The following is a 13,461-nucleotide window of genomic DNA, read 5'->3' as shown; positions in this document are numbered from 1 at the left end:
TCAGTGTAGAAAGTCATGATATATTAAATATTAAAAGAAAGAATTGCCAAGCAAAAATTCTATAACCAGCAAAGCTGTCTTTCAGAAATAAAGGAGGGATAAAGACTTTCTTGAACAAACAAAAGCTGAGGAAGTTCATCACCACTAGACTTGCCTTACAAGAAATGATAGAGTTCTTTGAGTAGAAGTAAAAAAGGACTCTAATTAACAATCATAAAAACATAAGAAAGTAGTGTAAAACTTGCTGGTAGAAGTAAATATATAGTCAAAGTTAGATTCCATAATATGGTAATGGTGATGAATAATTCACTTACAACTCTAGTTTAAAAGATAAAAAACAAACGTTGGAAAAATAACAATAACTATGATCATCTGCTATTAGTTACATAATATAAAAAATATGAAAACTGTAACATAATAACCTAGAATGTGAAGGGAAGGAGACATGAAAAGTGTAAAATTTAGGAATTTTATTGAAGTTATTATCAGCTTAAAATAGGATGTTATAATAATAGGGTTTTCTCTTGTGATTACCATGAGGCTTATATAAAACATCTTAAGATTATAAAACCCTACTTTTGCAAATATTTATGTGCCTCACATCAGAACACCTAAATACATAAAGAAAAAAATTGATAGTGCTAAGGGAGAAAATAACAGTAATTAAATAATAGTTGGGGACTTCAATAACCCATTCTCAACAATAAATGTTGAGACAGACAGAGAATCCCAGACAGAGAATCAATAAAGAAACATCTGTTTGAAAAACGCTACAGACCAAATTGAACTACAGACATATATAGAACATTCTATCTGTCAGTAACAGAATACATATTCTTCTCAATCACACTGGGACCATTTTCTAGGATAGACAATATATTAAGCCACAAAACAAGACCTAGCAAATTCAAGAAGATTGAAACATACCAAGTATCTCTTCTGATCACAACTATATGAAACTAGAAATCAATAACAGGAGGAAAATCAGAAAATTCATGAATATATAGAAATTAGACAACACTCTCCTGAAAAGCCAATAGATCAAAAAGAAATTAAAGGAGGAATAAAAAATATCTTGGGATGAACAAAAATGGAAACACAACATACCAAAACTTATGAGATGCAGCAAAAACAGTTCTAAGCAGGAAATCATATATTAAGAAACAACAAAAATTCCAAATAAACACCCTAACTCTATGCCTTAAAAACCTAGAAGAAAACCAATAAACTTAGCCCAAATTTATCAGAAGGAAGGAAATAAAGATTTAAGCAGAAATAAATAAAATAGAGAATAAGAAAACAATAGAAATGGTAACCAAACTGAACTGGTTCTTTGAAAAGGTAAACAAAATTGACAAACTGTTACCTAGACTAACCAAGAAAAAAAGAGAGAGGATGTAATTCAAATTATGAAAGTAAAAGAAGACATTTCTATTCATACCACAGAAATACTAAGATTCATAACTGACTGCTAAGAACAACTAAATGCCAACAAACTTGACAACCTAGAAGTAATGGAAAAAGTCTTAGAAACATATAACCTACCAAGATCGACTCAGAAAGAAACAGAAAATTTGAAAAAACTAATTACTAATGAGTATATTGAATCAGTAATCAAAAATCTCCCAATGAAGAAAAGCTCCAGACCAGATGACTTCACTGGTGAATTTTACCAGTGAAACTTTTAAAGGAGAATTAAGGCCAATACTTCCAAAATTCTTCAAAAAAATTGAAGAGGAGGGAACATTCCCAAACTCATTTTACAAAGCCAGCATTACGCTGATGCCAAAGTCAGAAAAGAACAATACCAGAAAAGAAAACTCCAGGTTGATGTCCGCAATGAATATAGATGCAAAAATTCTCAATAAAGTACTAGCAAACCAAATTTAGCAAGACATTAGAAAGATCATTCACCATTATCAAGTGGAATTTATCCCTGGGCTGCAAGGATCCTTCAACATACACAAATCAATCAATGTGATATATCACATTAATAATATGAAAGAAAAAATCATATGAAGAGATCAATAGATGCAGAAAAAGCATCTGACAAAACTCAACATCTGTTTATGATAAAAGCTCTGAAAAAATTAAGGCATAGAAGGAATGTACTTCAATAAAATAAAGGTCATATATGACAAGCCCACAGCTAACATACTCAATGGTGAAAGGTTGGAAGCTTATCCTCTATATCAGGAGCAAGAAAATGGTGTCCACTCTTACCACTTACTGGAAGTTCTAGCTAGAGCAGTGAGGCCAAAAAATTAAAAATAAAATAACTTTTAAAAAGTCATCAGAATTCAAAAGGAAAAAGTAAAATTGTCTATATTTGCATATGACATGAATTTATACATAGAAAATGCTAAAGACTCCACCAAAAAACTGTTAGATCCAATCAACAAATTCAGTAAAGTTTCATGACACAAAATTAACATACAAAAACCAGTAGTGTTTCTATATACCAACAATGAATTACTTGTAAATAAATTACTTGTAAATAAAAATTATGCCACTTGCAATATTAAGAATATATTAAAATATCATTATCAAAACCAAAAATATTTAGGAATAAGTTTAACCAAGGAGGCTAAAAATCTTTACTGTGAAAACTATCAGAAATTGATGAAAAAATATCAAAGAAAACACAAGCAAAAATGGAAAAGTATCCAGTGTTCATAGATTGGAAGAATTAATATTGTTAAAATGTCAATGCTACCAAAAACCATCTACAGATTCAGTGCACTCCCTATCAAGATAGAAATGGCATTTTGTATAGAAGTACAAAAAATTCTAAAATTTATATGCAATCACAAAAGACCTTGAATAGCTGAAGAAATACTGAGAGAAAAGAATACATCAGACATCACACTTCCTCATTTAAATCTATATAATAGCTATATCAAACTACAGTAATAAAAACTGTGCAATACTGACATAAAAGCAGACAGATAAACCAACTGGACAGAACTGAGAGCAGAGAAATAAACCCAAGCATATACAGTGAACTAATTTTTGACAAGGGAGCCAAGAATAATCAATATAGGAAAGACGGTATCTTTAATTCATGGTGCTGGGAAAATTGGATATTCACATGTAAAAAAATAAAACAAGACCACTATCTTATACCACTCACAAAAATTAACTTGAAATAAATTAAGGACTTAAATGTAAGATTGGAAACCATAGAACTGTTAGAAGAAAACAGAAAATTTACTCCTTGACATGGGCCTTGGCAATGATTTTTTGGATATGACGCTTAAAGCACAAGCAACAAAATAAAAAATAAACAAGTGGTACTATATCAAACTAAAAAAGCGTCTGCACAGAAAAAAAATTAAAGTAAAAATGCAACCTATAGAATGGAAAAAGATTTTCAAACCATATATCTGATAAGGGGTTAATATACAAAATATAAAGAAAAATAGCAGCAAAAACAAATAATCCAATTAAAAAATAAACAAAGGAGCTAAATGGACAGTTTTTTAAAGAAAGGTACACAAATGGCCAGCAGGTACATAAAAAGAAGTTCATCACTAATCATAAGGGAAATGCAAATCAAAACCACAAGATATCACTTCATGCCTCTTAGAACGGCCATCATCAAAAAGTCAAGAGATAAGACATGCTGGCAATGATATGGAGAAAAGGGAACACTTGTGCACTGTTGGTGGGATTATAATTGGTACAATCACTATGGAAAATAATATAGAAGATTCTCAAAACTTTGAAAGTAGAACTATCATATGATCCAGCAATCCCATTTCTGGAAAAATCATTCAAAAAAAAAAAGGCATTGTCCTAAGTGAAGTAAGTCATACAGAGAAAGACATATACTACATAATCTCACTTATATGTGTAATCTAAAAAAAACAACAAAGAAAAACCCAAACTCATAGAAAAAAAATTATATTTGTGATTACCAGAGGTATGAGAGTGGAGGTTGGTGGAACTGAAGGAAGGAATAAAAAGGTACAAAATACCAGTTATAAGATAGATAAATACTGAGGCTATAATGTACAACATCATGACTATAGTTAATGCTTCTGTATATTTGAAATTTGCTGAAAGAATAAATCCTAAAATTCTCATCATAAAGAAAACATTTTTTTGTTAACTATATGAGCGGATGGTTGTTAACTAAACATTGTTGTAATCATTTTATAACATATATGTTTCAAATCATTATGCTGTACACCTTATCTTTATAAAGTGCTGTATATCTATTATATCTCAAGAAAACTAAAATAAAAAACTTACTTTATTTCATTTTTTTTCTATAAATTTTACAGTATCCCGGAGTAAATTACATGAAGATTAATGCATGTCAATTGACATTTATACATAGAAATTTTATGGAAGATGAGAAGGAAATGGAGATTTTACGAAATTTATTTTCTATCATATGGTCATCAACTGTACTTCTGTGTCCTCTGAAAAACACAAACCCCTAAAAACCCATCTCAGTAATGTTTCTCACTAGGAAGACTACTAACATTCTGGTGAACCAACTATTTACTTATTAAACACAGTAATTCTCCTTGATTTTCATGACTATCAAAAATGCCCATACATATTTTCAAATGCCCTTGGAGTGGCGCTCAGAGATAGAGGGACAGTATGAGAATAAAAGCAATAGATTGAAGTATACAGCCATGACCAGCCTAGCAGAAGAAATACAGGCCTGTTTTCTTATGGATAAATCATATCTTCCTCTATTGACTAATCAGTTGCATGTACATTTAACCCTTGCAAACCTTTCTGGAAGGAATAAGGAAGAAGCAAGTTTCTACAATGGTAATAAATTCATGTTTCCATTATAGCACCTGTGAAAATCAGAGACTGGTTTTAGACCTCCCAAATATCCCCAAAGTGAATATGCTCTTGTGGAGATCAGGCAACAAAGCTGTCAGTAAATGTTGCAAGGCCTTTAAATGCACGAAAGAGCTAGGGAGTTGGAAGATATGGGAGTAAAATTTCTTCTCTTTTGCCCTTATACATCTTAGACGACCTTGCATTTCTAAGAACTGCAAGTGAACATTGTGGGAGTTGACAAGAAAGCATCTAAGAGTAACATTTCAAACTTGCTTTCTGAAAAGACCTGAGACCCATTTCTCCCTGAATGGAAAAATAGAGACTTGGTCTCCGAAAAGCAATAAATTGTTAAAAATGTCATTTCCATGACACAGTAGGATTCTAAGGCCTTCAAAAGCTGGCATTATATTTTGTGTTAAGTTTAAATAACAGACCTTCTTATCTTTATCTTCCTTTCAAGAACCACATCCCCCTACCTCCCCAGAAATGCATGATAAAGAAATGTGTGGAATAGAAATGTTACATTGTGAAAGGGGAACTAGAGAAATCTCACTTTACCATTTTAAGTTCCTTGTATATTTCTTATGCAATACAAGTATTCAAACTAATTGATAAAAACTGTAACATATGAAGCATTTTCATAACTTAGCTTTTCTAAAAGAACAGTGATTTAGGAGCCAACTTTTTAAATTGTGGCCATCCTTAGATCAGTGGTAATTATTGATTTAATGTTGTTTGTCTAATTACACTGTTTTCTAAAAAATATCTTATGTATTTTTTTAAGCAAAATTGAGAGAAAATTACATATAGTGATTTCCCATATATTCCCTGTCCCACACATTAATAGCCTCCCCTAGTATCAACAAACTACCATGAGGTGGTATATTTGTTACCACTGATGAACCTAGATTGACACAACAAAATTACCTGAAGTCCATAGTTTACATTTATGGTTCACTGTTTGTGTTGTACATTTTATGGTCTACGGGTTTGAATAAATCTATGACATGTATCTATCATTATGGTGTCATATATTGTATCTTTACTGCTCTAAACATCTTCTGCTTCTGTCTATTCATTCCTTACCCCCTAAGCCCTGTCAACTACTGATTTTTTAACTGTCTCCACAGTTTTGCCTTTTCCAGAATGTTGTATAGTTGGAATTATAAAGAATGTATTCTTTTCAGACTAGCTTCTTTCACTAAACTTTACGGATTTAAGATTCCTACATGTCTTCTCATGGTTTGATTGCTCATTTATTTTTAGTGAATAATATTATATTGTTTGAATGTACTACAGTTTATCCATTTACCTACTGAAGGACATCTTTGTTGCTTCCAACTTTTAGCATTATGAATAAAGCTGATATACATATCCAGGTACATGTTTCTGTGTAAACATAAGTTTTTCAATTCCTTTGGGTAATAACCAAAAATGTCACTGCTGGATTCTATGATAATATTATGTTTAGTTTTATAAGTAACCAGCAGACTGTCTTCTAAAGTTGCTACACCATTTTGCTTTCATGCCAGAAACGTGTAAGAGTTTCTGTTGCTCTACATCTTACCAGCATTTAGTATTGTCAGTGTTCTAGATTTGGGCTATTCTAAGAGGTGTATAGTGGTATCCCATTGTTGTTTTCATTTGCCTTTCTCTGATGACATATGATGTGGAGCATCTTTTCATATGCTTATGTGCCATTTGTATATCCTCTTCAGTGAGGTATCTGTTAAGGTCTTAGGCCCAGTTTTAATCACATTGAATGTCTTTATTGTTGAGATAAAAAGATTTTTGTGTATTTTGAATTAACAGTCCTTTATCAAATGTGTCTTTTTCAACATTTTCTCCTAGTCTGTGGTTTGTCTTGTTCTCTTGACATTGTATTTTGTAGAGCATAAATTTCTAATTTTAGTGAAGTCCATATTGTCATTTATTTCATGGACCATTCTTTTGGTATTGTATCTAAAAAAGTCATCACCACTCCCAAGGTTGTCTAGTTTTTCTCTCTTATTGTCTTTTAGGAGTTTACTAGCTTTGCATTTTACATTTAGATCTGTGATCCATTTTACTTATAAGATTTGTGTCTAGATTTATATTTTAGCATGTGGATGCCTAGTTGTTCTAGCACCATTTGTTGAAGAGACTATTACTGCCTTTGCTTTGTCAAAGATCAGTGAATTTCATTTATATGGGTCTATTTCTAGGCTTTCGATTCTGTCCCATTACTTTTGTCTATTCTTTCAGTATCACACTGTTTTGATTACTGTAGCTTTATAATAAGTCTTGAAGTCACGTAGTATCACTCCTCCTACTTTGTTCTTCCCTTCAATACTTTTTCAGTTATACTGGATCTTTTGTCTCTCTGTATAAACTTTAGAACTGAGTTTGTGGATATACCAAAATAACTTGCTGGAATTTTGATTGAGATTACATTGAATCTATACATCAATTTTGGAAGAAATGACATCTTTACAATATTGAGATTTCCTGTCCATAAATATGGGACATTATTATTTTTGTCCTTGTGCATCAGACTTTTATAGCTTTTTTCATATTTATCTTACACATATTTTATTAGATTTATATATGTTTTTCATTTTGAGGGCATGGTAATGTAAATGGTATTGTTTTTTCTTTAATTTCAAATTCCACTTGCTTGCTGCTTTACAGTAAAGCAATTGACTTTTGTATATTAATTTCATATCCTGCAACCTTACTATAATTGCTTGTAGCTCAAGGAGATTTTTGGTCTATTCTGTTGGACTTTCTACATAGATGATCATGTCATTTGTAAATAAGACAATTTTATTTCTTTCTTCTCATCTGTTTATCTATTATTTCCTTTCATTGTCTAATTGCATTACCTAGAACTTCCAGTATGATGTTGAGAAAGAATGGTGTGAAGGAACACCTTCATTTTGTAACTGATTTTAGTGGGAAAACTTCAAGTTTTTCACCATTAATTATGATGTTAACACTAGGATTTTTATAGATATTCTACATTAAATAGAGGCAGTTCCCCTTTATTCCTACTTTGCTGATAATTTTTATCATGAATGAGTGTTGAATTTTGTCAAATGTCAAATGCTTTTTTGCATCAATTAATATGAACATGATTTTTTTTTTCCTTTAGCCTGTTGTGATGCATTACATTGATTTTTGAATACTGAACAAGCCTTGCATACCTGGACTAAATCCCAGGTGTTTATGGTATATAATTGTTTTGTATATTGTAGGATTTGATTTGTTATTATTTTATCGAGAGTTTTTTGTATCTGTGTTCATGAGAGATACTGGTCTGTAGTTTGTTTTGTTTCCTTTTAGTATCTTTGTCTGGTTCCATTAGTGTAGCGATGTCCTCATAGAATCAATTGGGAAGTATCCCTCTGTTTTTTATCTTCTGAAAGAGATTGTAGAGAATTGGTATAATTTCCTCCTTAAATGTTTGGTAGAATTCCCTAGTTTACCCACCTGAGGCTGTTTTTTGGTTTTGGAAGGTAATTAATTATTGATTAAATTTTAAATAGATAGTCCTATTTAGTTGTCTAATTGTTGCAGTGTGAACTTTGGCAAATTGTGTCTTTCAAGAAATTGAGTCATTTCATCTAGGTTATTAAATTTGTGGGCTTAGATTAGTTCATAGTGTTCCTTGATTATTGTTTTAATGTCCATAGGATCTGCAGTGGTTTCCCCTCTTTCCTTTCTGATATTACTATCATGGGTCCTCTCTCTCTCTTCTTCTTAGTTAGCCTGTCGAGAGACATAATTTTATTTATCTTTATTTTTATTTTATATTGAGGTGTAGATGATTTATAATGTTGTGTTAGTTTCAGGTGTACAGTAAAATGGTTCAGTTATACATATACATATATCCATTCTTTTTCAGATTCTTTTCTCCTGTAGCTTATTACAGAATATTGAGTAGAGTTCCCTCTGCTATACAGTAGGTCCTTGTTGATTATCTGTTTTATACATAGTAGTGTGCATATGTTAATCCCAAACTCCTAATTTATCCCTACCCCCCAACTTTCCCCTTTGGTAACCATAAAGTTGTTTTGAAGTCTGTGAGTCTGTTTTGTAAATAAGTTCATTTGCAACACATTTTTAGATTCCACATATAAGTGATATCATATGATATTTGTCTTTCTCTGTCTGACTTAGTATGATAATCTCTAGGTACATCCATGTTACTGCAAATGGCATTATTTCATTCTTTTTGATGGCTGAGTAATATTCCATTGCATATATGTACCACACATTCTTTATCCATTCCTGTCACTCTTTTAAATGATGTAATCTCTTAAAGAACAAACTTTTTGTTTTACTTTCTATATTGATTTGCTAGTTTCAATTTGATTGATTTCTGTTCTAATTCTTATTTATTTTCTTCTACTTACTTGGATTTAATTTGCTCTTGTTCTTCCTGTTTCCTAGTATGGAAAAAATGATTTTAGATCTTTCTCCTTTTCTAACTTATGCATTTAATGCTATAAATGTACCTGTAATCAGTGCTCTTCATTAATTTCACATATTTTGATAAATTGTGTTTTTATTTTAATTTAGTTCAAACAATTTTTTTTATTTCTCTTATCTTCTTTGATCTATATATTGTTTAGATGTGTGTCATTTACTCTGCATGTATGTTGGGATTTTCCATTTATGTTTCTGTCTTTGATTTATAGTTTAATTTCATTGTGGTCTAAGAGCAAACATCAGGTGATTTCTATTATTTTCGGTTTGTTAAGGTGAGTTTTATAGCCCATAATATGATCCATCTTTGTGAGTGTTTCATGTGAGCTTCAGAAAAATTTGTATTCTGCTGTATTGGATGAAATAGTCTATAGATGTCAATTATCTCCAGTTGATTGATGGTGTTGTTGAAGTCAAATATGTCCTTGCTGAATTTCTCCTGTTGTATACTTGTCCACTTCTGGTAGAGGAGTGTTTAAGCCTCCAACTATGATAGTGGATCTATTTATCTTTGCAGTTCTGTTAGTTCCCGTCTCCTTTAGTTAATGTTCTATTGTTAGGCAAATATCCTTTTCATTGTTATGTTTTTGGATAACTGATCTCTTTATAGTTATGTAATACACTTCGTTATTCCTGATAACTTTCCTTCCTTTGAAGTCGGTTCAATCTGAAATTAATAGAACTATTCTTTCTTTCTTTGGATGAGTCTTGGTACAGTATTGATTAGTATTAATACGGTATATTTTCCTCCATCCATTTACTTTTTTTTTTTTTGTGGTACGCGGGCCTCTTCCATTGTGGAGCACAGGCTCTGGACGTGCAGGCTCAGCGGCCATGGCTCACGGGCCCAGCCGCTCCGCAGCATGTGGGATCTTCCCGGACTGGGGTACAAACCCCTGTCCCCTGCATTGGCAGGTGGACTCTCAACCAGTGCACCACCAGGGAAGCCCCAACCATTCACTTTTAATCTACATGTCTTTATATTTAAAATGGGCTTCTTAAAGACAAAATATAGTTCAGTACTTTTTTTGACAAACTCTGACAATCTCTATCTTTTAATTGGTACATTTAGACCATTGACATTGAAAGTGATTACTGAAATAACTTGATTAATATCTACATTTCTTAACATTTTCTTTTTGTGTCCTTAGTCTTTGTTCCTATTTTGCCTTCCACTCATTTTCTGCCTTTTGTGATTTTAACTGAGCATTTTATATAGCTCAAGTTTCTCTCTTTTTATAGCATAGCAGTTTAGTTCTTTAAAAAAAAAAAGTGTTTTCCGAGGGTTATTAACATACACTTATATGTAATCAAAATCCACTTCCCATAACACTATACTTCTTTGTGGGTAGTGAGAGTACCTTATAATAACAAAATAATTCTAATTCCTCCTTTCCATCCCTTGTATCATTGTCACCATCATTTCATTTATATATAAGCATACATAAGTGCATATATATATATCAATAATTATATATACCACATATATAATATATATAATTGTATGTATAATACATAAAATATATACATAAGCTACATAATCAAATACATTATTGGTATTATTATTCATCCTAAGTCTCACCTATTCAATTTATTAATTTATTAAGAGTAAGAATAATAAAGGTAATCTTCACTTATTCCTTCTTTAATGCTTTGCATATATATATATATATATAGATATAGATATAGATATAGATATATATATCTCCAGGTTTTTGAACTATATTATTTTCCTTCTGTCTAAAGAACTTCTTTTAACATTTCTTGCAAGGCACATCTACTGGTAACAAACTCCCTCATTTTTTGTTTGTCTGAAAAAGTCTTTATTTCTCCTTTACTTTTGAAGATAATTTTGCTTTTTATAGAATTTCTAGGTTCATGGTTCTCATTCTGTCAATACTTATAATATTTCACTCCACTCTCTCTTTTGAATATTTTCTGAGAAGTTGGAAACAATTCTTATCTTGTTCTTCTATAGGTAAGGTGTTTTTTTCCCCCTTTTTTCAGGAATTTTCCTGTATTTTTGGTTTTCTGTAGTTTGAAAATAATATTCCTAGATGTAGCTTTCTGGACATTTATTAAATTTGGTTTCTCTGAGCTTCCTAGACCTGTGGTTTGGTGTCTGACATAAATTTGGGGAAATTATTAGCTAATATTTTTTCAAACACCATATCTGTTCTTTTTTCTCCACCTGATATTCTCATTAAGTGTATGTTACATCTTTTATAGTTGTCCCACAATCCTTAGACATCCTTTTCTGTTTTTATTCTTTGTTCTCTTTGCCTTTCAGTTTTCAAGGATTTTATTGGTATATTCTCTAGTTCAGAAATTATTTCCCCATCCTTTTCCAGTCCACTAATAAGCAAGTAAAAGACATTCTTAATTTCTGCTACAGTGTTTTTGACCTCTAATATTTCTCTTTTGTTCTTTTTTTTAGGATTTCTATGTCTCTGCTTACAATGACAATCTGTTTTTACATGCTGTGTACATTCTTCATTAGAGTCCTTAGCATATTAATTATAGCAGTTTTAAACTCACAATCTACTAATTCCAATATCTCTGCCATATCTGGTTTTGGTGCCTGCTCTTTGTCTCCAAAAGTAGTACCAAATTTATTTTGGTAAGCCTTGTAAGTTTTTCTTCATAATGAGAAATAACTTACCAGGTAAAAGAAACTGCTATAAATAGGCCTTTAGTAAAGTTATGGTGAGGTATGGGGTAAGGGAAAGTTTTCTGTAGTATTATTATTTTATCTGTCTTTTAGTGAGCTTATGTCTCTGAACTGTGAGCATTGCAATATATATATATTTTTTCTTTCCCCATAGGTTGGACAGGATGGTTAGAGTGACTAGAGTTAGGTATTTCCCTTTCTCCAGATCACTTTGTCTCTGACAAAATCCCAGCAAGTTAGACTGCGGTTAAGTAGTTTCCCCTGAAATCAGTCCTTGTTAAGAATAGAGTTTTTTTGTATTTCTTAAAAAAAAATTTTTAACATCTTCATTAGAGTATAATTGCTTTAAAATTGTGTGTTAGTTTCTGCTTTATAAAAAAGTGAATCAGTTATACATATACATATGTTCTCATAACTCTTCCCTCTTGCATCTCCCTCCCTCCCACCGTCCCTATCCCACCCCTCTAGGTGGTCACAAAGCACTGAGCTGATCTCCCTGTGCTATGCGGCTGCTTCCCACTAGCTATCTATTTTACATTTGGTAGTGTATATATGTCCATGTCACTCTCTCACTTTGTCACAGCTTACCCTTCCCTCTCCCCATATCCTCAAGTCCATTCTCTAGTAGGTTGGTGTTTTTGTTCCTGTCTTACCCCTAGGTTCTTCATGACATTTTTTTTTCTTAGATTCCATATATATGTCTTAACATATGGTATTTGTCTTTCTCTTTCTGACTTACTTCACTGTGTATGACAGACTCTAGGTCCATCCACTTCACTACAAATAACTCAATTTCATTTCTTTTTATGGCTGAGTAATATTCCATTGTATATATGTGCCACATCATCTTTATCCATTCATCTGATGATGGAAACTTAGGTTGCTTCCATGTCCTGGCTATTGTAAATAGAGCTGCAATGAACATTTTGGTACACAACTCTTTTTGAATTATGGTTTTCTCAGGGTATATGACCAGTAGTGGGATTGCTGGGTCATATGGTAGTTCTATTTGTAGTTTTCTAAGGAATCTCCATACTGTTCTCCATAGTGGCTGTATCAATTTACATTCCCACCAACAGTGCAAGAGGGTTCCCTTTTCTCCACACCCTCTCCAGCATTTATTGTTTCTAGATTTTTTGATGATGGCCATTCTGACTGGTGTGAGATGATATCTCATTGTAGTTTTGATTTGCATTTCTCTAATGATTAATGATATTGAGCATTCTTTCATGTGTTTGTTGGCAGTCTGTATATCTTCTTTGGAGAAATGTCTATTTAGGTCTTCTGCCCATTTTTGGATTGGGTTGTGTTTTTGTTATTGAGCTGCTTGTAAATATTGGAGATTAATCCTTTGTCAGTTGCTTCATTTGTAAATATTTTCTCCCATTCTGAAGGTTGTCTTTTGGTCTTGTTTATGGTTTCCTTTGCTATGCAAAAACTTTTAAATTTCATTAGGTCTCATTTGTTTATTTTTGTTTTTATTTCCATTTCTCTAGGAGGTGGGTCAA

The sequence above is a fragment of the Lagenorhynchus albirostris genome, chromosome 5, assembly GCF_949774975.1.
Source record: "Lagenorhynchus albirostris chromosome 5, mLagAlb1.1, whole genome shotgun sequence".
NCBI classification, from domain to species: domain Eukaryota; kingdom Metazoa; phylum Chordata; class Mammalia; order Artiodactyla; family Delphinidae; genus Lagenorhynchus; species Lagenorhynchus albirostris.
Note: the sequence above shows the minus strand (reverse complement) of the source record.